This window comes from Schistocerca nitens, chromosome 6, assembly GCF_023898315.1.
Source record: "Schistocerca nitens isolate TAMUIC-IGC-003100 chromosome 6, iqSchNite1.1, whole genome shotgun sequence".
Taxonomy (NCBI): domain Eukaryota; kingdom Metazoa; phylum Arthropoda; class Insecta; order Orthoptera; family Acrididae; genus Schistocerca; species Schistocerca nitens.
The window spans coordinates 90,585,626-90,601,136 of NC_064619.1; positions in this window are offsets into that span (position 1 = coordinate 90,585,626).

Below are 15,511 nucleotides of genomic sequence, written 5' to 3' on the forward strand. Positions count from 1 at the left end.
ATCTGTGCCACTAATTTAAAATTTGAACATGAGTAGATATTTTTGGGATCCGAATATTGACAGAATTGAAGTAAGGTCGATATGTTCTGCAAACCTAAGATGGAAATGGTGTCTCGAAGCAGTCACAGGTGGGACAAACCAGACATTAGTAGTGGATACGTGTTCCAGCTCTCTGTAGATACTGCGGTAATCAGCTTCGATTCAAAGCTGATACAGAACTGTGTCTAAATAATTTGCCTCACAAAAATACAGTATCTGATCAAACGTGTACGAACAGCCTTATGTAATGTGGATGCGACCACTGGAAGTCACGAGAGATGTATCTACCATTATAAAAGCATGCGGGGTGTACTGTGTTGACATTACAGAATGAGTAACACCTGAATGTGTCATTACGGAGTGCTTGGAGACTTCGAAAATGCTGAGCAATAAGTCAGTGAGGGAAATTTCAACTCTCCTACAGCTGCTCAAGTCGACTGTTGGTGATAATATTGTGAAGTGGAAACGAATGGAAACAGCCACGCCTAAACCAAGACCAGGCAAAACTCACATACTGGACCATAGAGCACTGCGGAGGATGAAACTTCATGACAGATTAAAACTGTGTGCCGGACCGAGACTCGAACTCAGGACCTTTTTCCTTGGCGGCAACTGCTCTACCGATTGAACTGCGATCACTCAGTGTTATTTGGAACACATTGTACTCTCCCGAGAACAGAGACGGATTTTCTTCGCTTACCAGAGTACATGGTTTATATTCTCTACGTGTAAACAATGAATCAAATAAATCTTTGGGTGCGCTCAGGTGGTGGTTGGAAACATCGACACATTCTTTTAAAATAGTTATCACATACTTCACTTAAAATTGCCGTATTTGATATAATAAAATTCTCCATCACAGAACAAATCAGACTAATAGACTATAAAGGCAATCCAATGGCATTATTAGCTAAATTATGAGTGCACTGTTCCGTGGATATTCAAATGAAACAGAAACGTTCCGTTTAGTGGTACTGTTATGTGTTTTCTGTTTGAAAATCAATTTGTGGTTTTGGTGTACTTTGGAGAAAGTTCTTTAGTTATTGTCACGAACAAGTGGCTTTCATATGTAACGATTTGCTTTTTTACACGATTATATTAGTAAATTTAGGGAAATTCATATTCAACATCTATACAGGTCAACAAGCTAATTACGTTTTGGCACCAACATATCAATGCGGTTACTTTGTTTCATCCGCTCCTTCCATTTTTCAAGTAATTGAAATTTTTAGCTCTACCTTATCCTCAAACCAACTTGTTGGAAAAGTAGGAGTATATCTATGATTTTCAAAGTTGCTTACGTTTCACTCATAGTACAAGCTGGGATATTCCGCTTCTCTCGTGGCACCTTATTTAATCAGTTACCCAACAAATATGTTTATAAATTTCAAACTAGATGCTACAGGCTTCAGGTCAAGAAAGGGTCAAAACACCAGTACACGAAAGGATCGCTGGCTTCAAAATCATTTCACATAATTAAAATTCCGTGCATAGTCATAAGCAATACAGACGTGACTGATTACATAGTAAATGACGTAACCCAGGGTTATTAGGCACCGCATTACGATACAAAACTTATGTTATTGATATATATTTCTATGTCGTTCAGATTTTTTATCATTTGTATTCTGCTAGCAGCCCGCAGTTCGTCAGTTTTTCATCTTTTATAAGCTTGACCTCAATCATAAAATAAACACCATGCCCAGCATAATTTCTGAATTCGTAAAAATCAAAATTTTAATGAAATTTTCTCTCGGAAGTTATTTTCCTTCAGATCTGATGTTTACGCACGTTCGTACATTTGAGCAGTATCGAAATATAGCAGCAAATAAAACTCACCTATCATCAAGTTACAGTGGTATAAAATTAACTGCATGTCCACCGTACTGTTTGTAGAATGCGCCCACCAGTCCTATGACACCACCCCCTGACACGGTTTATACTCATCTTTTAGGTCAGGATTTGGTGTACCAGGACTATCGGGTGCTATTTTAATCACATGACCCACCTATTTCCTGGAACAATCATATTTTGAGGCATTGACCTACATATTTCCTGGAACGCATCCAAGTTTCAATGCTGTTCTTAGCACTTACTTCCAAGACAATTCCATTTTTAACTTATCGCATACTTATTTCCTGGGATGCTATTTTCAACCCATGACATGCTTACTTCCTGTGACGCATAAGGCTTTCAGATTTACTTCAGACTACGAGACATTCTAATTGTAGCCTGTGACATACCCATTTTCCTACACTGATGTCGCCATCTGAACTGCCAGTCATCATTCCACACTGATGTGCCCATTCATAACTGTTGGGCGACGCTTAAGGAGGTTCAAAATGGCTCTGAGCACTATGGGACTTAACATCTGAGGTCATCAGTCCTCTAGAACTTAGAACTACTTAAACCTAACTAACCTAAGGACATCACACACATCCATGCCCGAGGCTGGATTCGAACACTCGACCATAACGGTCGCGCGGTTCCAAACTGAGGCGCCTATAACCGCGCGGCCACTCCGACCGGCGCTTAACATCACGTGCATTTCACCAATCCAGTTAGTCTTGAAAGTTTCCAAAGTCTTTAAAACAATGCTGATGTCCATGAATACCTTTTTTAAACCACTTATGAGGCAAAAAGCGTCAGTGCTGGACTAGCAAGAGACAAAGGGTTCGCAGTAGCTGTTGAACTGGAAAATGTGCAGCAGAGGCGAAGTGCTCAAGAACAACAAGTGCAGTGGCAACGCTTTCACGAGAATCTTGCATGTATTGAAAGCCATTTAATAAATAAATATAATCTACATGAGGCAGAAATTAACCTTTTTCCGAGAGGCATTAATAATGGCCAAATTAGTAGCAGCAGCAGCAGCCGCTACAGTGGCACGAGACATCGTGTCTGCACGCCACATTGCATCTGTGTTTGGTGGTACAGTATTAAAACTACAGCATTGTAGTATGACACATAATATACGGTTTAGTAAACCATGTGTTCGCGCAATGGACAGATGGTTTCAACTGAACGACACATTGCCTAATAAAGTTCGTGCGCGCATGGAATTGGATAAATGTTTGTTATGAAAAACATAAACACACACAGAATTAAAAGTCTATAAAAGACAATTATTTACATAGGACATCACGAATAGGTGTGATGATCGATGTATGAGCTTTGTTAGTATATGAAAATAAATAACATGAATATGGTTTTACTAAAAAATATTATATATGTTTATGTTACAATCTTGTATTCCCCATATTACTACTATATTTGAGACGTACCTCCATATTATTATGGTGTTGACTGAGACAGCGCTGTATAAAATTACTCATTAAAAGCATGAAAGTCTTAAAGTAATTGTGTAGTGTTGGCAGAAGAGCCAACACCGTGTTACTAGAGGAGGCCGAAATGAACGCGTTTTAGCTCACGCAGGCTGGCGTGAGGAGGGAAGAACTATACTGACGTGAGGTCTGGAACATGACAAGGAATTAGAAAGCGGACGTAAGTAGTTTGATACTTAACTTTAATCCATTAATGATGAACGTCGCTCTTGACAGTACATGATTCACAATATAAACATCAACAGTAACTGAATATGGCGCCTTGCTAGGTCGTAGCAAATGATGTAGCTGAAGGCTATGCTAAACTGTAGTCTTTGCAAATGAGAGCGTCAGTAGTCAGTGAACCATCGCTAGCAAAGTCGGCTGTATAACTAGGGCGAGTGCTAGGGAGTCTCCCTAGACTAGACCTGCCGTGTGGCGGCGCTCGGTCTGCAATCACTGATAGTGGCGACACGCGGGTCCGACGTATACTAACGCACCGTGACCGATTTAAAGGCTACCACCTAGCAAGTGTGGTGTCTGGTGGTGACACCACAAATTGTATTGAGCTAACACTAACCTTCTTTCTACTCCTTTCTAACAACCGTTTTCGAGTCTCCTATGCCTGTAAGATTTTCATCTCCCTTTACGCACTAAGTTACCCTTTCAGTATGCCCAAATACAAGGTGGGGCAAATAAAAGTGGTCCGGACAATTGGATACAATTGCACGTGAATATATGAAGAGAACCACGCCCCATGACCCGCACATCAAGTGGTCGCCAGCAACGTGATCCACACCGGTTGAGAGCGTAGTACGGTCTGCTTCAGTGCGAGACGAGCAGTGCAAAAGAGACGATGGTATTTGCATTATCGATAACTGCGATACTGCGCCTGCCACGAGAAGAAACACAGTTTGGCAGCAAAGTTTCTGCGGGCCGCCACGAGGGCGCATCGTCACGCGGCAGCCAATAGAAGAAGAGCACCGAGTCTTCCTGCTGAGAAGACGACACGCCATGCACCAACTAGCCAGCGGAGAAGAACCAATGATCTATGAACATTGTATCCTGTACTTGGTTAGCTCAACATATCAGAAGTTATGTAACCTGTTTATTTCTCTTAATACAAGTTATTACTAATTGTTTGCTTTGTGTTGCATATCGTCACATCCTGGAAAACTTCCTCGAATTGAACCCACACTTTTGCTCTGCTTATCCACTAAGGATACAGCAGAATTCGCAAGTGGAGCAGCGGATGTTCATTGTGAAAAGTTACATGACAACAAAGTTTTAGAAGCGGTGTGGTCAGTTGTTTGCTGAGATGTTTAATGGTGTCAAAGTGCCGACAACGACTGACATGCAACGCTTAGTCCCAAAAATGGCGTCAGACAAGAGCCGTTTTGACCACGTCAAGAAACGTTCCGAAACGTGCCCGTACACCGGAAAATGTGGCTGCAGTTTACCAGAAAATGCTTCAGAGTCCTAAAAGATCTGCCCGATGCCTGTCACAAGAGGCCGACATATCACGTCGATTATGTGGACGAATGCTCCACCTGGACCTGCATGTGCATCACTACCTATCGTCTTTTATTCCTGTAGTAAAACCAGCAGATAATCCTCAGCGCCTCCAGTTTTGTGAGTAGCTGTTCACTGAGATAACAGTGAACAGCTAGGACATGGAGCTGTTCTTTATGTCTGATATAACCTGGCTTCACCTGTGTGGTTATGTCACAGTATCACAGGTTCTGGGCAGCGGAGAAGCCACATAGCTTCCAAGAAAAAGCACTGCATGATCAGAAAGTGGGGTTTGGTGTACAGTGTCTGAACGCCACCTTATTGGTCCCATATTCTTTCATGCGACGCTGACTTGTGTGCGTTACATTACAAACATTTTGAAACCATTTGTGGTAACGATAACGGAGGAGGAAAGTACCTAGAGTAGCTTCCAAGAGGATGGAGCAACTTTTCTTCCATATAGCCGGCCAAACCTTGGACCACATTTACACGATCTTCACACCTGAGAGACGTGTTAGCAGAGGTCAGTCTGTTCGTGGCCCTAGCTGGCCACCAAGGTCGCTTGATCTGTCAATGTGCGATTACTTTGTATGGGGAGCTCTCAAGTCTAAAGTGTATCGGAGCAACGCTCGAAGTTTTCCAATACTGCAGCAGAACATTCCAGATGAGAGTGTAGCAATCACTGCAGTCCAACTTCGACCAAGTTGCTGACCAGTGCCCAACAGTGCCAATAGATGGATGACGGTCACTTTCAACATCTACCATAGTCATAATGTATTTGCTTTCCTCTGCTGTGTTTTTGTGTACCCTGGAGGTCTGTTTCCAGGGTCATTTTTATTTGAACCACCTTTACTTCCTCCACCTCCTCATCTTCTGCCAGCGACATCGGCATGTGAACCTACTCTGTTGTCGTCGGTGTTGGTATGGTGTTCTGATGAGAACAACACTATCACTGACCTGTTCACAATAGCTCACTCTTTGCCCTACCCTCTTATTCGTAACGAATTTTACTCAAATTATACCATTTTCTGCTGCTGTCGATACCAATATATACTCGTCTTCCCAGAAATCCTTGTCTTCTTTGCATTTCACTTCACTCAACCCTGCTATATCTAGACTGGGGGATACCATTTCTCTTTTCAGATTTTGTAGCTGACATTCCACGGAACGATTCACCGATTCACTTTCGTTCGTTATTCAATATTTTCCTCGTGGTCATTCCCACCCCTCTTGACAGTCCCCTCCTGGAGATCCTATTGGAGGACGGTAATCCGGAATCTTTTGCCAATGGAGAGAACATCATGAAACATTTCAACTACAGGTCACACGTCCTGTGAACACAATTTACGGGTCATTAATGCAGTGATTTCCAATGTCTTCTATTGATCATTGGTGATTCTTTTGCCTTTTAGACGTAGTTTGCCCTGTACCTCTGTCTTCACCCTCGCCACCTTGACAAGGCTGAAGATTTTTATTCAGTATTTAAGCAGTGCTGAGTCTCGAATCTGGGACATAGGTCATTTGATAACTAGTTAAAGACTCTTCCCATACACTATGCGACGCTATCTAATGGAAAGACTGAATGAGGTAGCTCATCGCATAAAGGGACGTTATGACAGAACAAAAGCGAGCGGTAAGAATAATATGTGGTGGTCGCCTGCATTCACCTTGCAGGCATATTTTCAAACTATTAGCTATTTTAAATATTTCTTAACAGTATGCATCCACTAATGAAATTCGACGTAAGTAATCCATCGCAATATAGAGTGATGACGATACCTACAATAGTCTTAGGAAAAATTACCATTATTACCAATTATTAAAGCTATCATTGGCTCAGAAAGGAGTTTTGTGTGTATCAACAAAGTTGTTTTATCAGTTCAAAAAATGGTTCAAATGACCCTGAGCACTATGGGACTTAACATCTGAGGTCATCAGTCCTCTAGAACTTAGAACTACTTAAACCTAACTAACCTAAGGACATCACACACATCCATTCGCGAGGCAGGATTCGTACCTGCGAACGTAGCGGTCGCGCTGTTCCAGACTGAAGCGCCTAGAATCGCTCGGCCATGTTTTATTGTTCAAAAACATAATAGGATGAGAGGTAGCGAAGCAAGTTTTATATTCCACCAATAAACATTTCTTCTAGACAACTTCTTTTATTCCATAGACGAATTTTTATTTAAAAACAGATCGCCTGAATGGGAAGAGAAAGAGAGCGTGAGGGAGGGGGAACTGCTTTTTAGGTGCACTTGCATGATAAACATGGAAAATAATGTTTCGTTAATGTAATCTTGTATATACAGGGTGTTACAAAAATGTACGGCCAAATTTTCAGGAAACATTCCTCACACACAAATAAAGAAAAGATGTTATGTGGACATGTGCCCGGAAACGCTTAATTTCCAAGTTAGAGCTCATTTTAGTTTCGTCAGTATGTACCGTACTTCCTCGATTCACCGCCAGTTGGCCCAATTGAAGGAAGGTAATGTTGACTTCGGTGCTTGTGTTGACATGCGACTCATTGCTCTACATTAGTAGCATCTAGCACACCAGTACGTAGCATCAACAGGTTAGTATTCGTCACGAACGTGGTTTTGCAGTCAGTGCAATGTTTACAAATGCAGAGTTGGCAGATGCCCATTTGATGTATGGATTAGCACGGGGCAGTAGCCGTGACGCGGTACGTTTGTATCGAGACAGATTTCCAGAACGAAGGTATCCCGACAGGATGACGTTCGAAGCAATTGATCGGCGTCTTAGGGAGCACGGAACATTCCAGCCTATGACTCGCGACTGGGGATGACCTAGAACGACGAGGACACCTGCAATGGTCGAGGCAATTCTTCGTGCAGTTGACGATAACCCTAATGTCAGCGTCAGAGAAGTTGCTGCTGTAGAAGGAAACGTTGACCACGTCACTGTAATGAGAGTGCTACGGGAGAACCAGTTGTTTCCGTACCATGTACAGCGTGTACAGGCACTATCAGCAGCTGATTGGCCTCCACGGGTACACTTCTGCGAATGGTTCATCCAACAATGTGTCAACCTCATTTCAGTGCAAATGTTCTCTTTACGGATGAGGCTTCATTCCAACGTGATGAAATTGTATATTTTCACAATCAACATGTGTAGGCTGACGAGAATCCGCACGCAATTGTGCAATCACGTCATCAACATAGATTTTCTTTGAACGTTTGGGCAGGCATTGTTGGTGATGTCTTTATTGGGCCCCATGTTCTTCCACCTACGCTCATTGGAGCACATTGTTATGATTTCATACGGGATACTCTACCTGTGCTGGTAGAACATGTGCCTTTACAAGTACGACACAACATGTGGTTCATGCACGATGGAGCTCCTGCACATTTCAGTCGAAGTGTTCGTACGCTTCTCAACAACAGATTAGGTGACCAATGGATTGGTAGAGGCGGAAGAATTCCATGGCCTCCACGCTCTCCTGACCTCAACCCTCTTGACTTTCATTTATGGGGGCTTTTGAAAGCTCTTGTCTACGTAACCCCTGTACCAAATGTAGAGACTCTTCGTGCTCGTATTGTGGACGGCTGTGATACAATACGCCATTCTCCAGGGCTGCATCAGTGCATCAGGGATTCCATGAGACGGAGGGTGGATGCATATATCCTCCCTAACGGAGGACATTGTGATCATTTACTGTAACAAAGTGTTTGAAGTCACGCTGGTACATTATGTTGCTGTGTGTTTCCATTCCATGATTAATGTGATTTGAAGAGAAGTAATAAAATGAACTCTAACATGGAAAGTAAGCGTTTCCGGACACATGTCCCTATAACATATTTTCTTTCTTTGTGTGTGAGGAATGTTTCCTGAAAGTTTGGCCGTACCTTTTTGTAACAACCTGTATAACATGTAAGCTATTTCGTTCCTCATCATTTCAAGTAAAAAAGCGTTCAAATGGGGAACATGTTATTAACTTCATAAATAACTATGGTCTACTTGCCTGGGATTGTGTTAGTCGGATTTTCACTGCTCCAACCATTTGTAGTTCCCCGACTTCAGCGATGGATAAAGGCTGACTGCGTTAGCTTTCCTGGCGGGTCCATCCCCTACATTGTAGAATAAGACCAAATCTGAAATAAGATTTTTCCTCCTGGTTTGACCAGATCGTACAGAACTGCATAAATTACACAGTTAACATACAATAACAAAAGAAAGTTCAGAATATTTCGTTCAAGTTCACAAAAATTTCGAAAAACAATAGACAACGTCAGTCATCCAAGCGTGTGTAGTGTTGTTACGCTGTAAACTGCCTTCCTGAGAGACCAAGCAGCTCGACGTCTTCAAAAGTGTAACACATAATCGATGGTCTCCCAGTCTTCTGGTAACATTATTCGTCAGTGCGATCATCTTTGAAGTAGCAGCGCTATCTTCCTGTAAAAAGACACGTTGTCGCTCTCGCAGATGTCTTCGAGATTCCAGTACCACGCGAAGGCGTACAGTTCAGCTTTGATGTGAGAGAAAATGAAGAGGTTAAAGTTTAGGTACTACTCTTACCAGGTGTGCAAGCTACTGCCATCAGGGGTCATTCGTTAGCCTCGCTATATTTTGAAAATATATATATTTTCAAATCGAAATCCGGTGTTGATGATAGCTGGCTTATGGAGTCGTTAACGTTTCCGCAGGGTATGAGAGCAGGGCTGCAGGGCACATACACACACACACACACACACACACACACACACACACACACACGCACACGCACAAACACACACACACAAAGCCATATTGCTGGCTTAATTAACGTGGTGGCGTCGCGCGTTTGTGTCGTGTGCTAATTAAGGTTAGCTCGCAAGACGCGCCTTGGCGACATGAAAGCCGAAATCCTCGCCGCTAACTTTGCCCTTTGTTAGCTGGCGTCCTGTTGCTGTGGCTGGTGGGGCTCGATTTCAGCCGAGCACATTGAGTAACGGACGCATGTTGATAAATAACAGTCCGAACTGCGGACGACTGAAGCTGACACTGGGGAGAGTTTTGACTTCAACGATTTTATATTCAATGGAACATTACTGCAGTTTACTTAATTAATGCTGCAGAGTCAGTAATTAAAAAAAATAGCTGAGTAAACTTTGACTCAAACACAAAATATTTGTTTCTTAAACGTCAGATCGACGCCGTAATCAGTGAATATTTCCTGCAGTTAAGTCTTGCAAATGTCAGACGAACGCCAAATTCGAAATAGCGGATATGGAGGGTAGTGACTGCGGAATAGAAAATGAAATCACCCAACAGTGGAAATGATCCTGCAAGGAATGCATTATGCCTGACATTTTACAGAGTTTCTGCGAAAGAAGTTCTGTTATGACAGATGCAATGAAGGATGCCTCGTCCTCTTCTTCTTCTTCTTTATCGTCGCATTGTCCCACGTCACGTAGGGTCGGTGTTGCTCTTCTGGATCCTTCTCCTCGATAGTACTGTATCCATTGCCTTCTTCCATCCTTTCTCCCTTAGGTCCCCGGATATCTTATCCTTCCATCTCATCTTCGTTCTTCCTCTCCTTCTCGCTCCTTCAATCATTATATCTTCAACTCTTCCTTTGTCATGCCCACACTACTTCTCACCTGTTTCATTGCTCCTCTGTACATTTCCTTCACTAACCTCATATACTTCTGTGGCACATACCGCTCTCTCATGCTTCTCCACATTTCATCTCTTGGGACTCTGTCATATGCTTTTCCAAATCAATGAAAGCCATATGTAGATCGGCTTGTAGCTCCCCGTGTCTCCCAACTATCCACCTTAAAGCATGTATTGCATCAGTCGTTCCTCTTCCAGTCATGAATCCAAACTGTTCTTCACACACCACAGTCTCCTTGTGGGGTTTCTAGTCTCCCATCGGGCGCCTCCCGAGGTGGCGGATAGGGGAACGCTCACCAGATATGGTGGGTACTGGGGAAATAAAATACCCTGGGCGGACCAAAACTAGCGAGCCTGCGCCCCTTTAACAAGGGAAGGGGGTTGGCGGCAGGAAGGGCATCCGGCTGTAAAAACATTGCCAAAACAAGAGGAATGATGGATGCTTCTCAATGAAGGATGACTAGCGACCTGAAGAACCGAAAGTCATTACCGTTTACTACAAGGTTTGTCCTCCATTCAAGTGGAACTCAGCACGTCTTTATTAAAGGAAGAAAATGGATAAATTTAAAAGTAATATCAAGAAGTACATCGGAAACCCCCTGACGCTTCTCGCAGACGGTGCCGGAAAACCTGTGGTACAGGGTTGTGCATAAATAGTTCATGAAATCCACTGCTGTTCTATTAAAGTATCAGTGAAACAACACTGGAAACAACAACAAACGTAAAATACCTGGAAATAACGTTCGGTACTAACTAAAGTGGAATGAGCATCTAAAAGAAATTGCCAGGCTGATGATATTCATTGGGTAAATTTATGGATGTGTAATTCATCGACGCAAAAAGAAAATGACTTACATAAAACTTGTTGGATCAAATCTTGATTATGTATCATCGGTCTTGTATCCTTTCCAGACTGAATTAATAGAAAAGACAGAGAAGATCCAACCAAGGTTCGTGGTTCTGTTGACACGGGATCGCTCGTACACGAAATGTCCACAGTGACAAAATCAGAAGAAATAAGTGTCATGTGGAAGATTACCAGTAATCATTTTCCCTAAGCGTCATTCGTGCATGGAACAAGAATGGGACCAAAACAGAGGTATTAGAAGTACCTAGACTGTTCATCTAAAGTGACTTGTGGAGTGTGAATGCAGACTTAGGTAGGAAAGCTGGCCTATCGGTAACTTCTTTTGAAAAGGTACACGAGCAACTGAATTGGAAATAGATACTGTGCGGAGGGTATGCGTTCCTGTCATCAAGGGGATCTCGTAGATCGGAGTTTCAAATGACTCGTACTGATCGCTTCAGGAAATTAAAGGGCACGGCCGACTTCCTTCCCCATCTTTACCTAACATGATGGGACCGATGACCCCGCTGTAAGGTCCCCTCCTAGTACTGGTAGGACGTAAAAGAAGAATCCAGGCACACTTCTGCAAATTGGATGCATGATTCAGTATGCACCGAGATAGCAGAGGGCGAAGTAATATATTGAGATGTATAATCGTTTTTCTCTATTTACGTTTTTTCGGTAGCAATTAACGGAGTGGAGTTTCTTATATATATTAGAGGGTGCAGCATAAAGTGTTAATTATAGACGATGAACTTGAGGAAGAAAGGGAGAGTGATTGCAGCTTCCTTTTTCCAGCAAGGGCGAACGTGGGGTGCACAAAAGTCTTGGCAATACTGCGCCAATACAGAGGCAAGGGGTGAGGCGCATTGAACTGATCACTAGAAGGAGGGTTATTATTCTTCAGAGAGGATGCGTCTTCCTAAACAGTCACCAGGCGACGGAAATGTGGAATGCGTTAAAGTGGGAAATGAAGTATGGAGGCTGGAAAATGACTCTCGTAATCCCAGATTGAGGCTGAGGTTAAAGGGGAAATATGTGTGACACAGAGACTGGGAACGGCGTCGCTTCTACGAACGTCTGCGACACCAGTTACGGCAAGATGCGTATTTGGTGCCGCATACATTGCAACGACATAAAAGAGAGTGGTCAGACGCAGGAGGTGGGCTGTTGGAAACGGTATCAAGGACCATCAGTACCAATACCAAACCGAATGACACTTAAGTCCAGGTGGAAAGAGTTGTCAAAGATAGTGTGGCTCTAATTGATTGGGTTGTAGATAACAAACTTAGAGCAAGAAATCCTGAACAACAAAAGGTTGTTACGAGGGCTAACGATGGGATTTTCTGGTTATATGAGAACGCCACGAATAAGGTGAACTGAGACTTAAATTCACTGCACACCTAGATACACCTACTGGACTCTAGGGTGCCGAAGTGATACTTTAACGAACACTGGCTGATAATGCAGCAGATGGCCGAATAGCAGCATTGCCAGACATAGCACTGTTGCGGGAGGCCTTTATACCATGTGGTACACAGCCAGCTTAACCCTATACTGCTGTCACCAGAGTAATTTCTGGGCTTCATATACTAGGCACAAAAGGAACTACCGACTACTTTAGAAGAAATGATGCTCCAGATGAGAAAACTCTGTCACAAGTCCATCATTTCGCAATCGTTGAGTTCGACACCGACCATGGTCGACTATGTGTGCCGGTCAGATTCATAGTACCGACAACCAACCCCCATTACGTATTCTTTTCAGTCAACACAGAGGCAGTGATGTGGTAGTCTCTCTGGAAGTTTATACAATTTAGAAAGACGAAGGTTTTACTAATGTCACTAGTAGGGAAAAACTATGCTTCAGCTGACGAATTACGATGCTGTCAGTGGGAGCAAGTCAATGTAAGCCAGACCCAAGTGATCCAAACAACAGCAGGAGCATGCGAGGTACTGCTATTTTTAGGAGGGATAAACGTGAAGAATACCTGTGAGAAATCATGGAATCTTAACTCTATTTTCAAATTGGAGATACGCAATGGATATATTTCGTGCGACGCGCTAGGTACATTTCATGAACCAACCACTTTTGGTTAACACATACTGTTCTCAGTAGGTTCAACCTAAGGGTATAGAAAGTTTGGAGCTATTAGGAGTGGCATTTTCATAAATGCCTCGACTTGTGGCACCTCATGACAGAGTTTTCATCTGACATCAATCATAACAGGAGCTATAATTGTAAATATAACATCTCCAGTCTTATACTGACTAGACAAAAGTCTACATGTGCAACAAGCCCAAAACATAACCTACCTGAGCGGTACGTTAGAACCTGATCTTAACTCTGTGAATGAGTCAGCAGCAGCACAGAAAGGACCGACTGTGTAGTTCAAACACTTCACGATGTACAGCAATATCCTAATAATCACGACCACAGTCGTGTCAATAGACGTTTCAACTTCAGGTACAAGCTTGGTTTCTACTCCTGTCTGTGCAGTCTGCGTGTGTCTAAGACGGAGAGCTACCGTCCACCTGAATTCGCTGGACCAACAAATGGGTCCCCATTAATAAGTAGTTCCGAACTAAGTACATAGAGAAGGAACACTAGTTCCAGCTGCATCAGTATAAGTACACCCTGAAAGGAGAGTACATTAATGTAAAACGGCAACGTGCATTTGCAAAACTAGTTACAGAGGTACTGAATGTATGTGATCTGGTGAATTGGATCTCAGAAATAGGGGGAGGCATTTTTGCACAATAACTTCTTTCACTTAACGGTCTAAAAATCAGTAGCTGGATTCGAAGAAAAATGTCACCTCTGGCTGACACCAGAAGCCTTACTGAAGGGAAGGATGTGGAAGTTACCACGGATTGCTTTCGCCAGAAGCAAAAAACCGACTATGTCAGCACCGCAAAAATAGCTTTTGGGGCTGACGTAGTGGTTGGACGGAAGCAGACTCTATCAGTGGCGACCCGGATTTCAACACGTCTAGGCGTGCCATCAGGTCACCACCTTGTTGCAGAAGACGAGGACCGATGGCTTGGCATATCGGTGATAAATACTACCTGTTCCAGCAACATAGTGACACAACGTACGGCCAGCTTCGATCTGGAACGGGTGGTTTAGCTGTTCCCGATGCAAGGTCAATTGGAAGAAATGAGGTTTCTCTCCAGGAGATGAAATATGCGAATGTGGCGAACAACAGGATCATGAACACCTGCTCAACTGCCGAAACCTCCCAGCCCCATACCCGAAGGACGGTCTGGTTATCGCCAATGATACAGCAGTTCAAACGGCGGAATTTTGGATGTCATATGGAATTTAATCATGTACTTATATTGTTTGTAAATTGATGTCATATGAAATTTGATCATGTACTTGTATTGTTTGTCAATTGCTGTCTATCTGCTATATATGTATGTTATGTTCTGGACGCGAGTAAATTAAAAGCTGTTACTACGAGGCGCTTCTAGCGCCAGGTGCAGAACTACTTTGTGTGCCGCGGGTTGATGCCACAGAGAGTCGAAGTGGTGTCGTCCATGTGAATGGTCACCTGCTGGCCCACTTCTACCGATTTGAGCGCGCTTACATGTGGGTCCATGGTTTGCACCTGGGCCGAGCTGCCGTCTGCCTTTCGCAGGTTTACTGTACTACTGGATCCTTGCCCCTGCTGACAACAGTCACTGAACGCTAGACCGGTCCTTGTTTCAACTCTTCTTGCTTGAGTGCTTCCCGCACTGAGTAGCCCCTACAACCAGTTAACGTGACCGACTTCAGCGGATCTGTCACAGCGGTGTGCCACAACTCCGGCTGGAGGCCTGACGTTGCGCTAGTGTGCTACTCCACTGGAGCCCTGACAACGTAAGATCGCCTAGGCTAAGCTGCTCGACAGGGAAACGACGCACACTGGCCATTAATTGAGGCTGCTTGCTGAGCTGAGCTCCCTTCCCGACCGAGACAAACGTGCCTCTTGGGGTCCACCGTCTGGCAACACTACGACTGTTGCGTCTTCGCCTTGGAATTAACCTGTCTATGTATTTGCTGTTTCTGTGACTTACCGTTGGACATCCATCATGCTCCATGCATCCGCCTCTCTGCTAATCGACACTCAACCGCATCACAACTTGTTCCTCCGAACTTGATCTCACCAGGCATTCCAGGCATTCTGACA